Here is a 14,794-nt window from a genome sequence, read left to right as displayed (position 1 = left end):
ACTCTTCTAGCTATTTGAATCTTATGCCGCCCCTTACTCAGCGAGATGTCTGGGAACACAAAACAATTATTTCAGCTTCCAACATCAACCATGACCTAACACTAGTCTAACAATCCACAGTATGAGTCAAAAACAGAACAATATCTGTTCTATATCACACAGGGTATAGACTGCAATTCCTGGGCCCATAATGTGATATACAGTAGTCAATCTCATGACACCTAGTACAACTCTCCCAGAATCCACTGGGCCATCTGAAAGCCAATTAGAGAGAAGGTAGGAGAATACAGTTGGCTGCTCCTGTTTCATACTAACCACCTTAATAATAAACTCTGCAAAAAAAACAAATGTCCCTTTTTCAGGATCCATGGCAATTCATAAAAATCTAAATAACTTCACACATCTTCACTGTAAAGGGTTTAAACACAGTTTCCCACTGTTTCACTGCTTGTTCAACGAACCATAAACAATTAATGAACATGCACCTGTGGAACGGTCGCTAAGACACTAACAGCTTACAGACGGTAGGCAATTAAGGTCACAGTTATGAAAACTTAGGACACTAAAGAGGCCTTTCTACTGACTCTGAAAAACACCAAAAGAAAGATGCCCAGGATCCCTGCTCATCTGCGTCAACGTGCCTTAGGCATGCTGCAAGGAGGCATGAGGAATGCAGATGTGGCCAGGGCAATAAATTGCAATGTCTGTACTGTGAGACACCTAAGACAGCGCTACAGGGAGACAGGACGGACAGCTGATCATCCTCGCATTGGCAGACCACGTGTAACATCACACCTGCGGGACAGGTACAGGAGTCAACAACAACTGCCCAAGTTACAGCAGGAATGCACAATCTCTCCATCAGTGCTCGGACTGTCCGCAAAAGGCTGAGAGCGGCTGGACTGGGTGCTTGTAGGCCTGTTGTAAGGCAGGTCCTCACCAGGCATCACCGGCAACAACGTTGCCTATGGGCACAAACCCAACATTGCTGGACCAGACAGGACTGGCAAAAAGTGCTCTTCACTGACGAGTCATGGTTTTGTCTCACCAGGGGTGACGGTCGGATTCACGTTTATCGTCGAAGGAATGACCAAGGCCTGTACTCTGGAGCGGGATCAATTTGGAGGTGGAGAGTCCTTCATAGTCTGGGGTGGTGTGTCACAGCATCATCAGCTTGTTGTCATGTCATTCTATCTCAACGCTGTGCATTACAGGGAAGACATCCTCCTCCCTCATGTGGTACCCTTCCTACAGGCTCATCCTGACATGACCCTCCAGCATGACAATGCCACCAGCCATACAGCTCATTCTGTGAGTGATTTCCTGCAAGATAGGAATGTCAGTGTTCTGCCATGGCCAGCGAAGAGCACGGATCTCAATCCCATTGAGCACGTCTGGGACCGGTTGGATCGAAGGGTGAGGGCTAGGGCCATTCACCCAAGGAATGTCTGGAAACTTGCAGGTGTGTTGGTGGAAGACTGGTGTAACATCTCCCAGCAAGAACTGGCAAATCTGGTGCAGTCCATGAGGAGGAGATGCAGTGCAGTACTTAATGCTGCTGGTGGCCACACTGACTGTTACTTTTGATTTTGACCCCCATTTGTTCAGGGACACATTATTCCATTTCTGTTCGTCACATGTCTGTGGAACTTGTTCAGTTTATGTCTCAGTTGTTGAATCTTGTTATGTTCATGCAAATATTTACACGTGTTAAGTTTGCTGAAAATAAACGCATTTGACAGTGAGAGGACGGTTATTTTTCGCGTTTAGAATCCTTTCATAACATCGTTGTGTGATACGTCTATGACTGTGTTTAATGTAATGGCGGCCGGTATCACACTGACTGACAACTGGATGAGATTGGCGATGTAACCGTCACACTGTGATGTAATTAAGTGCCGAAAGGTCAGGGCTGGATCAGATGCTGTTTTGTAAGGTTATGGGTTTAGACTAGTCTGTCTAACCCATCTCACAATTCTCTTGTAGGACGATGTCTTAATGGAAGTGTTTTGTTTCCTAGCATGAAGTTGTGAACACAATTGCAAGCTGGTAGGGTTGAATGTTTTCATGGACATAGATTTTGTGTGTGTGTGTGTGTGTGTGTGTGTGTGTGTGTGTGTGTGTGTGTGTGTGTGTGTGTGTGTGTGTGTGTGTGTGTGTGTGTGTGTGTGTGTGTGTGTGTGTGTGTGTGTGTGTGTGTGTGTGTGTGTGTGTGTGTGTGTGTGTGTGTGTGTGTGTGTGTGTGTGTGTGTGTGTGTGTGTGTGTGTGTGTGTGTGTGTGTGTGTTTGCCTGCTTCTCTGCTCGTGTGTGATTTAGTAGTTAGTCATGTCTGTGACACATTGTCCTTCTCTGACCCTGGAGGGCTAAAACTCTCCTGATTAATAGATGGATGACGCAACACTGGCCACAGCTCTTAAAACCAACCAATAAATCCCCATTATAATGACACACACACGCGCACAGACACATACGCACACACATACATACACATTGTTTACCACTCACCCTCATGCTCCCCCTGCTCAATCCACAGCCCACTGTATAGAGAGGTCAGGTCAATCAAATAAACACACCATAACACACTCACCCTGTTTCTGTAAATGAGTCAATCAAAGCGATCGACTCAAAGAGAGCCACACCGTGCTGCATTATTGATGTTCAATAAGCAATCTGACTGTGTTTCTATGATCATGATTGCTTATTACAATTTAGCCTGAGGGGAGTTGTTACAGTGCCTGCAATTATTGCAAGGAAAGTCAATTCTTCTCTCTCTAACAAACTTGACTGGCCTCTCCCTGACCGTGAGAGTTCTGGCATCAACATTAAGTCGACATTTCGGAAGAGTTTGAGTTGAACTGATCGGAACTTGCTTATTCGTTTTGTAACACTGTAACACTCAGCAGTCAAAGTCCAGGAAAGGTACATTAGTTGATACGTTAAAAGGCTGTGTACGTGTATTCAGCTCTCTTACTGAAGGAGCCGCGAGGCTCCGGTTCCACAGTGTTTAGTATTGCAACCCTGACTGAGTGGAGCCGCGATTGAATAACATTTTATGAAGAGTATCCACTTCCTCCATATGTGTTTGTGTTCCGTTCTTTGAGGAGGGCACCTTTAAGTAAATATAGACTGGGAGAGGGAGAGGGAGAGGGTGAGGGTGAGGTTGGGGGTGGCGTACAGTGCGTGAGTGTGCGCTCGCGCATGCATTTTTGTGTGAGCTGTTCTTCTGTGGGGTTTTCTGAGGTGTAGTAAGGGTGTGATATGTCTGCTTCTGTCATACCCCACACAGCAGCAGAAACAGAGCAACACTTTTTTTGTTGTTGTTGTTAGTTACTTTGTTCTGCTGATAAGAAGGCACTCTTGTCATTTTCCTGTTCCTCTCTCTTCTACCTTCCTCTTCCTCCGTCTCTTTTTCTCTCCTCCTTGATCATTTTGGAGTGAGAATGCACACTCTAAACTGCTGATGTATACCAAACTAAATATCTCAGTGCTCCTAAGGTTAAGAGGGGGCTGGAGTTTGGGTTAAATCTGTTGTAAGACAGTTGATCTTATTTCAGCTCAGCTGTACACAGTGCACTTATAATGCACAGTCTGTATAGGTAGAATTCAGCCTCAACTACTGATCCAAGGTCAGATTATCCTACCCCAGGCCTAATCTTTACCCAGTGAGATCATTAGCCTCGAGTCTTCTTGGGTATAACACTACAAGCTTGGTACAGCTGTATTTGGAGAGTTTCTCTCATTCTTCACTGCAGATCCTCTCAAGCTCTGTCAGGTTGGATGGGGCGAGTAGCTGCACAGCCATTTCATCTCTCCAGAGATGTTCGATCGGGTTTAAGTCCGGGGTCTGACTGGACCACTCAAGGACATTCAGAGATCTCTCCCAAAGCCAGTCCTGTGTTATTTTGGCTGTATGCTTTGGCCCAACCCTACAGATGAATCCTGTGTCTTATCCTCTCTGGGGTAGGTGGAATGCAGAAATAGTCATAATAAACATTCATAAAAATACAAGTGTTATACATCGGTTTAAAGGTTAACTTCTTGTTAATCCAGCTGCTTTGTCAGATTTCAAAAAGGCTTTACGGCAAAAGCATACCATGCGATTATCAGGACAGCGCCCCGCTTACAGAAGCATATAGACATTTTCCAACCAAGTTCGAGGAGTCACGAAAGTCAGAAATAGTGATAAAATTAATCACTTACCTTTGAAGAGCTTCTTCTGGATGCAGTCACAAGAGTCCCAGCTACACAATAAAGACCCTCTTTATATCTTTATATCCCTCTTTATATCCCAAAAACTCAGTTTTGTTGCGTTTTGTTCAGGCTCAATGGCGGTCAAAACATGCAGACGAATACATCCTAATAGTACCGGTAAGGTTTTTCGAATCATGTCAAACTATGTTTAGAAATAATCCTCAGGTTGTCATTTGTCTAAATAATCGATAATATTTCAACCGGACAATAGCGTCTTGAATAGAAAGGAAAAACAACAAAGGGCGCGCACTCGGTCACGTGCTCAAAACAGCTCTGCATTCTTCCCCTGTCCACTGAGAGAAATGCCTCATTCTTCTTCATTTTTCAGAAAACAAGCATGAAACAATGTCTAAAGAATGTTGACATCAAGTGGAAACGATAGGAACTGCAGTATGGGCCCTAACCCATTAGACAGTCAATAGGCATTCAATGGAAAACAACTCACAACAAACAAATCCCACTTCCTGGATGGATTTCCCTTGGGTTTTCACCTGCCATAACAGTTCTGTTATACTCACAGACATTATTTGAACAGTTTTAGAAACTTCAGAGTGTTTTTTATTCAATACTACCATGCATATGCATATCCTTGCTTCTGGGCCTGAGTAACAGTTTGGGCACGTTTGTCATCCAAACTTCAAAATACTGACCCCTACCCCAGAGATGGTAAGGAGCCTTTTGGACATAGACTTGGCGCTGCGGTATCGCTTGCCATGCGGTAGCAGAGAGAACAGTCTATGACTTGGATGACTGGAGTCTTTGACCATTTTTTTGGCCTTCCTCTGACACCGCCTAGTATGTAGGTCCTAGATGGCAGGAAGCTTGGCTCCAGTGATGTATTGGGCACTACCCTTTGTAGCGCCCACATCTAGTACTGAAAGCATAAGCTACTGTACAGCTAGCTAGCACTGCAGTGCATAACATGTTGTGAGTAGTTGACTCAAAGAGAGAGAAAGACAATAGTTGAACAGTTTTCAACAAATCTATTTCTTCAAAAATTAAGGAGAAGCAAGAGAGAGAGAGATTTTGTCATAATTTTTTCACTTTCAGTTTCACTTACTTAGCTAGCAAATTCAGTTGGCTAGTTTAGTTACTCAAACACCCTGCTCAAACAGAGCAGCTATGTTAGCTAGCTGGCAATGACTATCCAACACAACACTGGAACTCTTCCAAGTCAAGGTAAGCTTTTGGTTTTATTAATTTATTGCCACTGGGGACCACCGGTGTAACTGCATATTGACTATACACTGTAACGTTACTGGATGATTGTAGCGGGTTTACTAACACGTTAGTTCTATTAGCTATGTTGACTAGGACGTTACTTTAGCTAATATGGGGACAACGATGTAGGCTGTGTGTAGTGGTTATGACATGGTTTGGCTTAGAAAGTTTTTTTGGTCACATACAGCTGATGTGTTGTTCATTGAAGTCCACAAACGAAGGGACAGGGTGAAAGGGAATACAACGTGGCTGCTATGAATGTGAACTGTGTTTATGTGTGATCAGGGGGTGTGTTCACTCCGCCCATTCTTTTTAAAAACTTTTCTCCAAAGAAAGCAAATGAAACAGGGCTAAAAATACCTGAAATAGTCCAATGGAAACTCTCATTTGCATCTATTGGACTAGTGATAGGCCAGGTTGTAGCAATCTCATGGTGGGTATAGGGAAAATATCATGTAGTATCATGAGTATCATATAGTAGCCTAAACCTATTGATGTTAAATTGAGCTGGGTGAATGGAATATGAATGACAATCATCCAACATGCTGTAATAGAAATAAGGCCACGCTCATGAAAAAACAATGGTCCCCCCTCATCATAAACGGCACTGACCGCCACTGATGCACACACACACACGTACACACACACACACACGTGCACACAGACACACACACACACACACAGATATAATAATTAAAGGCATATTTCAGGCACAATTTCAGTTAGCTGTTCATTGTCTCAACGAAAGCAACAATCCTATTTTTAGCTTTTGAGTGAGATCAATGATCATCCATGTATATAATGACTCTTATTGTCCATATGCCTACATCGAAGTGTAGAAGAGCTCAAATGTAAACACAAAAGGGAGCCAGTGTCTCTGAGAGATGAACGCTCCAGATATCCAGCGATGATCTGAACAGAGGATGCATAAAAATGAGTGAAGGGAAAGCTTTCAGATGGACAAGAAGCAGCTCTCAATCTGGTTCAGGGGAAATGGATGTAGATCCAGAGGGAATGCCTAGTTGAATGATGACATAGGTATGCATACACCACTATACGCTCCATATCGCTGTGTAAAGGAGGGATGCATCAGTGTGCATCTGCATAAAAACATGTCTCTGTGTTATAGCAAAGATCCACGCCACGCTGCTGTTTCAGGTGAAGTACTCTGAGTGCCGTAGAGTTTGATGGAGAAGACTGTGTTGGTGCACTCTTTATTTCTAACCAGAGTTAAAGAGTGATTTGAAGACATGTCCACACATACACACACACACATCACGCCGCCTATCAACTGTCTGATGAGATATCCAGGAACAGTTTCGCACACCTGATGAGGTGAGATACGAGTGTGAAACCCTACCTATTAAGCAATAGAGAGACAAAGGGAGAGAGAGACGACACAAACTACACAGAGATACACACACGCACACACGCACACAAGCACACACACACACACACACACACACACACACACACACACACACACACACACACACACACACACACACACACACACACACACACACACACACACACACACACACACACACACACACACACACACACACACACACACACACACACACACACACACACACACACACACACACACACACACACACACACACTATACATTCACCAGCCAGTTTGTAAGGTACACCCAACCGTTCACGAAAAGGGATCAAAGCAGACAGGCAGGCAGGCAGACAAAGCAGGCAGATACAAAGCAGGCAGACCGGAATCGAGGGATTCAGTTTCTATTCGACTGAACGTTAGAATGGGCAAAACGAGTGACCTTAAGCGACTTTGAACGTGATATGATCGTCGGTGCCAGGTCCCCCGGTCTAGTATTTCAGAAACGGCTGCCTTCCTGGGTTTTCACGCATGACTGTGTCTAGGACAGGGGTCTCCAGCAGGTCGTTCGCGAGCTACCAGTAGCTCGCAGCCCACCAATGAGTAGCTTGCCAAATCATTTACAAAAATACATGCACTTTCAGAATTGTTTAAAGCAATGGTTGTGTGTGGTCATTTCAGTGCCATTTTGATTGGGACAGTGCCATCACACTGATTTGCGAAAAATCAATCAATGTCAGATTTTTGTTTTCACTGAATCTCTGCTTGGATATTTGGTAACAATAAGGCTGGGAAAATGTTAGCTAAGTTGAAGTGCGTGCTCATGAGCATCTTTAATCTACGTGCTCATACTGTATATTAGCTGATCCGAACATTTGGCTTGCATGTTATGTAGCTTAACAAGTGGATCTTGCTCTTCAATCGCATAGTAGCCTGTCCTTGTTATGCACTTGAGTGAGGACCCAAAAGCGGTTTAACAAAAACAGAGTCCTTTAATGTAAAAACACAGGGAAGACATAGATCCTCTTCAGATGTATATAATGGCAAAATAGACAACCCGCAGAGAGGGCGACAAATGAAACAAAAAGTCCTTCTGATATTTACAGAAGAGTCCCCCTTCTTAGCAGCAGAGGAGAATAGCTGGGTTAGAGTCCCCTTCTTAGCAGCAGGGGAGAATAGCTGGGTTAGTGGCGACAGACTGCTGGTCTCTCTGGGTAGGCGCGGGTCGTAGAGGACAGAGGTACCTGATCACACGTAGCATCAGATGAACAGGCAGATTCCGACAGAACGGGACAAGGGTGAAGCAAACGAGACGATAGTTTGGTTCTGGCATGAGAAACTCAAACGAGAATCTGACAAAGAAAGAAGCAGGAACAGAGAGAGAAATAGAGACCTAATCAGAGGGAAAAAAGGGAACAGGTGGGAAAAGGGTGAACGAGGTAGTTAGAGAAGATGAGGAACAGCTGGGGGGAGGAGAGAAAGAGAAGGTAACCTAATACGACCTGCAGAGGGAGACGGAGTGAAGAGAAAGAACAGGAACAAGACATAATATGACAATACATGACAGTCCTACTCACGACTAAACGCCTGTGACTGGTCTGATCATTTAGTTTCACTGAATTTCCATCTGTATATTTGGTTAATTGATCTCTAGCTGGGCAATTGGAGGTGGTAGCTCATTTATCAATTTGCTCATCCATCACTGATCAGAAACATTTCGCATGCAACAATTTAGCCTAAATTATGTGTATTATTTTGCTCTTGACGCACCACACAGTGCCTTATATAATCTATCCACCATCAGCTGTGAGAACGCGTCCTGCTTCATCTGTCTTAATGTACATGTCACGATCGTCATAATGATTGGACCAAGGTGCAGCGTGCGTAGAGTTGCAGATATTTTAATTAATAGAAACTCACCAAACAAAACAAACAAGCACAAACGAAACGTGAAGCTAGTGGTGTCCACACGGGCAACTATCTGTAGACAAGATCCCACAAAGCACAATGACGAAATGGCTGCCTAAATATGATCCCCAGTCAGAGACAACGATAAACAGCTGTCTCTGATTGGGGACCATACCAGGCCAACATAAACCATTACTCACCTAGATGACACGCCCTAGTCATGATCACGCCCCAACCAACAGAGAATAAACAGCTCTCTATGGTCAGGGCGTGACAGTACAGTGCATTCGGAAAGTATTATAAACTCTTGACTTTTTCCACATTTTGTTACGTTACAGCAATATTCAAAAATTGAATATTCAATAAAAATTCCTCACCAATCTACAAACGGACCCTGGTGCAATGAGACTAGAAATTGAGCTCAGCTGCATCCTGTTTCCATTGATCATCCTTGAGATGCTTCTACAACTTGGAGTCCACCTGTGGTAAATTCAATTGATTGGACATGATTTGGAAAGGCACACACCTGTCTATATAAAAGGTCCCACAGTTGTCAGAGCACAAACCAAGCCATGAGGCCGAAGAAATTGTCCGTAGAGCTCAGAGACAGGATTGTGTCGAGGCACAGATTTGGGGAAGGGTACCAAAAGAATTATGTAGCATTGAAGGTCCCCAAGAACACAATGGCCTCCATCACTCTTAAATGGAAGAAGTTTAGAACCACCAAGACTTTTCCTAGAGCTGGCCGCCCGGCCAAACTGAGCAATCTGAGGAGAAGAGCCTTGGTCAGGGATGTGACCAAGAACCTGATGATCACTCTGACAGAGCTCCAGAGTTCCTCTGTGGAGATGGGAGAACCTTCCAGAACGACAACCATCTCTGCAACACTCCACCAATCAGGCCTTTGTGGTAGACGGAAGCCACTCCTCAGTAAAAGGCACATTGCAGCTCACTTGGAGTTTGACAAAAGGCACCTAAAGGACTCTCAGACCATGAAAAACAAGATTATCTGGTCTGATGAATCCAATATTGAACTCTGTGGCCTGAATGCCAAGCGTCAAGTCATGGGTGTGGCAGCATCATGCTGTGGGGATTTTTTTCAGCAACAGGGACTGGGAGACTAGGCAGGATCGAGGGAACGATGAACAGAGCAAAGTACAGAGAGATACTTGATGAAAACCTATTACAGATCACTCAGGACCTCAAACGGGGTGAATGTTCACCTTCCAACAAGTCAACGACCCTAAGCACACAGCCAAGACCACGCAGGAGTGGCTTCGGGACAAGTCTCTGAATGTCCTTGAGTGGCCCAGCCAGGACCCGGAATTGAACCGGATCGAACATCCCTGGAGAGACCTGAAAAAAACTGTGCAGCTACTCTCACCATCCAACCTCACAGAACTTGAGTGGATCATTAAGAGAAGAATGGGAGAAACTCCCCAAATACAGCTGTGCCAAGCTTGTAGCGTCTTACCAAAAGAAGACTCGAGGCTGTAATCGCTGCCAAAGGTGCTTCAACAAAGTACTGAGTAAAGGGTCTGAATATTTATATAAATTTGATATTTCAGTTTTTGCTTTGTCATTAAGGGGTATTGTGTGTAGATTGAAAGGAGGCTTACCTGGCAGAATTATATGATGACTATTTCTATCAATCGGGTGAGCGTTTGTTTTGCAAACTATTTCATGACATATGCAGCAGCAAAAGCAAAGCTAGACAAGCACATAGAGCACATAGAGCTTGTCACATAGAGGTGTGATAATACCCATAATACTTATCGGTCAAACAAGGAAATGATTCCAGTCATTAGGGGATTTTAGGAACACAAAAAAGGGCTATGTTTCGTGTAGGCTTATACTAGCGTGACGTTTTGATAACCATGTAAATCTCTCTCGGAGAAGGTGACTTGTCAACATAGTTAGCTCTATTTACTCTCAGACTTGAAAATGCTAATTAGCATAAAAGATAGACAGCATCCAAAACTACAACTCCCTGCAAGCACCTGCGCATCATCTCTAGCTGACACCTTTACTAACAGGTACTGTGTCAATTAAAAACTTGTGCAAGACAATTCACAGAATTGTCCATTTGAAGAAATGTAGGCAATGTATTAATTACTACATTTAGCTAACATTAGATAGTTAATCATTAAAGATTAAATATTACCTTTGCCTCGATTTTGTAGTCTCGTCCAGAACATCATGGCATTTATAGTATTAGCAGCTAATTAGCGTTTCATTTTTAGAGGGTAAATACAGGCAAATATATTAATAAAAGGCACCTTGTCCTAGACAGATTGTCCTAGACACACCTAGACAGAGTGTGTGTGTGTGTGTGTGTGTGTGTGTGTGTGTGTGTGTGTGTGTGTGTGTGTGTGTGTGTGTGTGTGTGTGTGTGCGTGCGTGCGTGCGTGCGTGCGTGCGTGCGTGCGTGCGTGCGTGCGTGCGTGCGTGCGTGCGTGCGTGTGTGTGAGAGGAGTTTCCCAGAAGAGAGGAGTTTCCCAGAAGAGAGGTCACGTGTTGGATCCATACCTCATGGTCAATTCTGTAACAGGAGCCTCTGTTACTCATTTCCACAACATCACAGCCACATGCCATCAAATAAACAAACAAACACACACACACACACACACACACACACACACACACACACACACACACACACACACACACACACACACACACACACACACACACACACACACACACACACACACACACACACACACATCAAGCAGGCTCCATCTTCCAGTATCCAACTGATCATCACCATACTAGGGTTCTGTGTGTTCTGTGTTTCAGAGATCACAGATCTTTGTTTATTGTTTAGTGGGGGAATGTCTTACATGTTTACAATCCTGGTTGGCAGAAACAGGAACAACAACGGTTGGCATAAATGGAGAGAGACATTATCTATCGCGGTCTTCTTCAAACTTGGTTGTAATTGAATTAGTACTTGGCTGGAACAAAAGCCTGCACACTGTGAACACATCTTTAGGCAGATTCCTAAACATCCTATCCATCAAAAAGGGTTCAATGTAGAATGACTGGAGCATCCTAGAACCGTCTGATTTTCCACTTCAGTCTGACCTAAAACTTCAGTAAATGAAGAAACTCAATCAATTCCTTAATCGTGCTGAACCAATATTATCAGGTGGCGTACCCAAACTAAGTGTAATTTTTGTTGTGATCCCAGAAGGTAATGTACACAGTGATAAGCCTATCTCTTCTCCGTTGTTCATTTCATTATCAAGCTCAGCCCGTCTGTGTGAATCTGCAGTAAGTGTATTTCCACCACCGTGGGTGAAATAACAGACACATTTACACCCAGTCCAGGGAATACTTATCGATTTTTGATATGAGTTCTCCAATCGTCTCTCATGCTCACTCTGTTTGCCTAGCCAAAGGCGATGGAGAGGGGGAACCGGAAAGATAAACATTAATATCTTGTGATTATATCGAGCAGGATTGAAGAGAGCGAGAGCGGCGGAGTCAAGGGGAATTTGTTGCTGATGCGTCGTCTCCATGAGTGAGAGTTGAGTAAATTAAATGAGTTGCACATTCTTCGGTCTCAGCCGACAACTTTCATTTTTGATTAAACGTTATTACTTTCCCTGTTACTTTCTAAGGGTGAATTATTTCCCTGTCGGCTGCCTCTCCTGAAGTGACAGGAACTTGTCTGGTACGTTGACATCTGCAATAATCTCCATGTTTTATTAGTAGTCGAGGTAAAGTGTATTAAAACAGAAGGAAGCAGACACTGCGTAATCTACACCTACACAAAAGTGGGGGAAGAACCAAAAGGTGGAAGGAGGGAGGAGAATTTGACCAAAAATAAACTTTGTCACTTTAATAATAGTAATTATGCTCAATAGACAGTTACTGTTCGACTGGATGTTAGAATGGGCAAAACAATTGACCTAAGCGACTTTGAGTGTGGTATGATCATCAGGGCCAGGTGCGCTGGTTCCAGTATCTCAGAAATGGCATGGCCTCCTGGGTTTTTCAAGGACGACAGTGTCGAGGGTTTACCGAGAATGGTGAGACAAACAAAAACATCCAGTCAGCGGCAGACGTGGGGGCGAAAACAAATCATTGATGAGAGATCAATGAAGGAGAATGGCAAGAATCGTGCAAGCTAACAGGTGGGCCACACACAGGCAAATAATTGCGCATTACAACAGTGGTGTGCAGAAAGGCATCTTGGAATGCACATCTCCTCGGTCCTTGTCACGGATTGGCTATTGCAACACACAACCTTACCGGGTTCCACTCCTATCAGCTAAAAACAAGAAGAAGCTGTTCCAGTGAGCACGTGATCACCAACACTGGACAACTGGTCAGGATTTGGCGGAAGCGGCATGAATCCATGGCTCCATCCTGACGGGTGTCAACGGTACAGGCTGGTGCAGGTGGTGTAATGGTATCGGGAATGTTTTCCGGGCACAAATTAGGTACCTTGATACCAGTCGAGCAACGTTTCCATGCCCCAAAGAATTCAGGCTGTTCTGGCGGCAAAGGGGGGTCCAACCCAGTACTAGATGGGTGCACCTAATAAATTGATGAATATACCAAACAGTAGGAACACCTTAATTATATGTCCAAAATGTGTATTTCTTTCTGCATAGGTTACCTAAACACACCTCTTTACCTGTTCAATTGTCATTTTAATAAGTGTGTCATTCTGACTTTAGTAAATTATACATCTCAATATACTGCACTAACATGCCTAGGATATTACATCCAAATTACAACACAGTACATGGCATCATAATTAATACATAAATCTCATGATATTATCATACATTGACAGATTGCATTCAAACCAAGTATTGTTCTACATACAGTATCAAATCATATCTCTTGAGCAGTCTGTATCCTCCTAACTGGTAGTTCTTTTTTTTAAAGAAACTAAATTAATCTTCTCTGATTCTCTGCTAAAGTCTGGGTAAAAGATTGAAAATAATGTGTCTTAGTTAGTACATTTAGTAATTGCTTGCTTTTCTGAAGTCTGGCAACCTTGCCAGCAGGCATTGTTAGACTAGCTACTCTGTAACACTTTACTTGACACCCAGCATCATAAAATGTTATGACTCGGCCAGAATGTCATAATATGTTATAACAGCTGACATAACTTGTCATAAAATGGTCATTACCCTGTCATGACATATATATTGAAATCGTGTTATTTTATTGCTGGTTGCAGAGTGTCAAAACCAACAAAACTTATTGTATGACTAGTTATGACACCTACATAAGTGTCAAAACCCACATAACCTACCATACGAGGCAAAACATTTCAATACACCATATTCTACTTCTCAACTGTATGTTTATGTTATATGACATTTTCTGAAATTGACCATATCAAATTAACATTGTAATTGCTAATTTCCTATCACAACTTGTAGAGTTGGTTACTTGTTGCTGTGCGTTTTGTTGCTAGCGTTACTTTGCTACCCGCCAACTTTTCATAACATACAGGAGAACGATCGCCTTATGGTGAGGATAGTCGTGCTGCAAGCCCAGCTTCAGACGCAATTGTTAGGCTAGGGTAAGTTAAGTGTAGGAAAGTATAAATAGTAGTATAAATCCCCTCGCACAGTCCCCGCAGCCGGACTATTTTCTCATGGCTTCTGGAAGGAAATGCTGTAGGAATGCTTCAACCTGTGTCGCTCATTCAGCCGACAGAAATGTTCAACCGGTTCTCCCCATTAAGCAACGAGTCGGAGTCAGTGGCCAAGCCTTCTCTGGTCTCTCCTCCATCCGCTACGGGATCTGAGATGCCGAAGCTTCCCACCATTAGCTCTGACAAATTGAAAACCCTAGTTATTGACGACTCCATTACCTGCAATATTAGACTTTAAAAGAATCTTCCAGCAAATCATACACTGTTTACCAGGGGGCAGGACTACCGACGTTAAGGTTCACCTGAAGATGGTGCTGGCTAACGCTAAAACTGACGAGTGTAGAGAGTATAGGGATATTGTTATCCACGTCGACATCAACGATGTTACAGTCAGATTAAACAGTCAGAGGTCACCAAGTGCAACATAGCCTCAG

The sequence above is a fragment of the Oncorhynchus gorbuscha genome, linkage group LG05 (assembly GCF_021184085.1).
Source record: "Oncorhynchus gorbuscha isolate QuinsamMale2020 ecotype Even-year linkage group LG05, OgorEven_v1.0, whole genome shotgun sequence".
In the NCBI taxonomy this organism is placed as follows: Eukaryota; Metazoa; Chordata; class Actinopteri; order Salmoniformes; family Salmonidae; genus Oncorhynchus; species Oncorhynchus gorbuscha.
Note: the sequence above shows the minus strand (reverse complement) of the source record.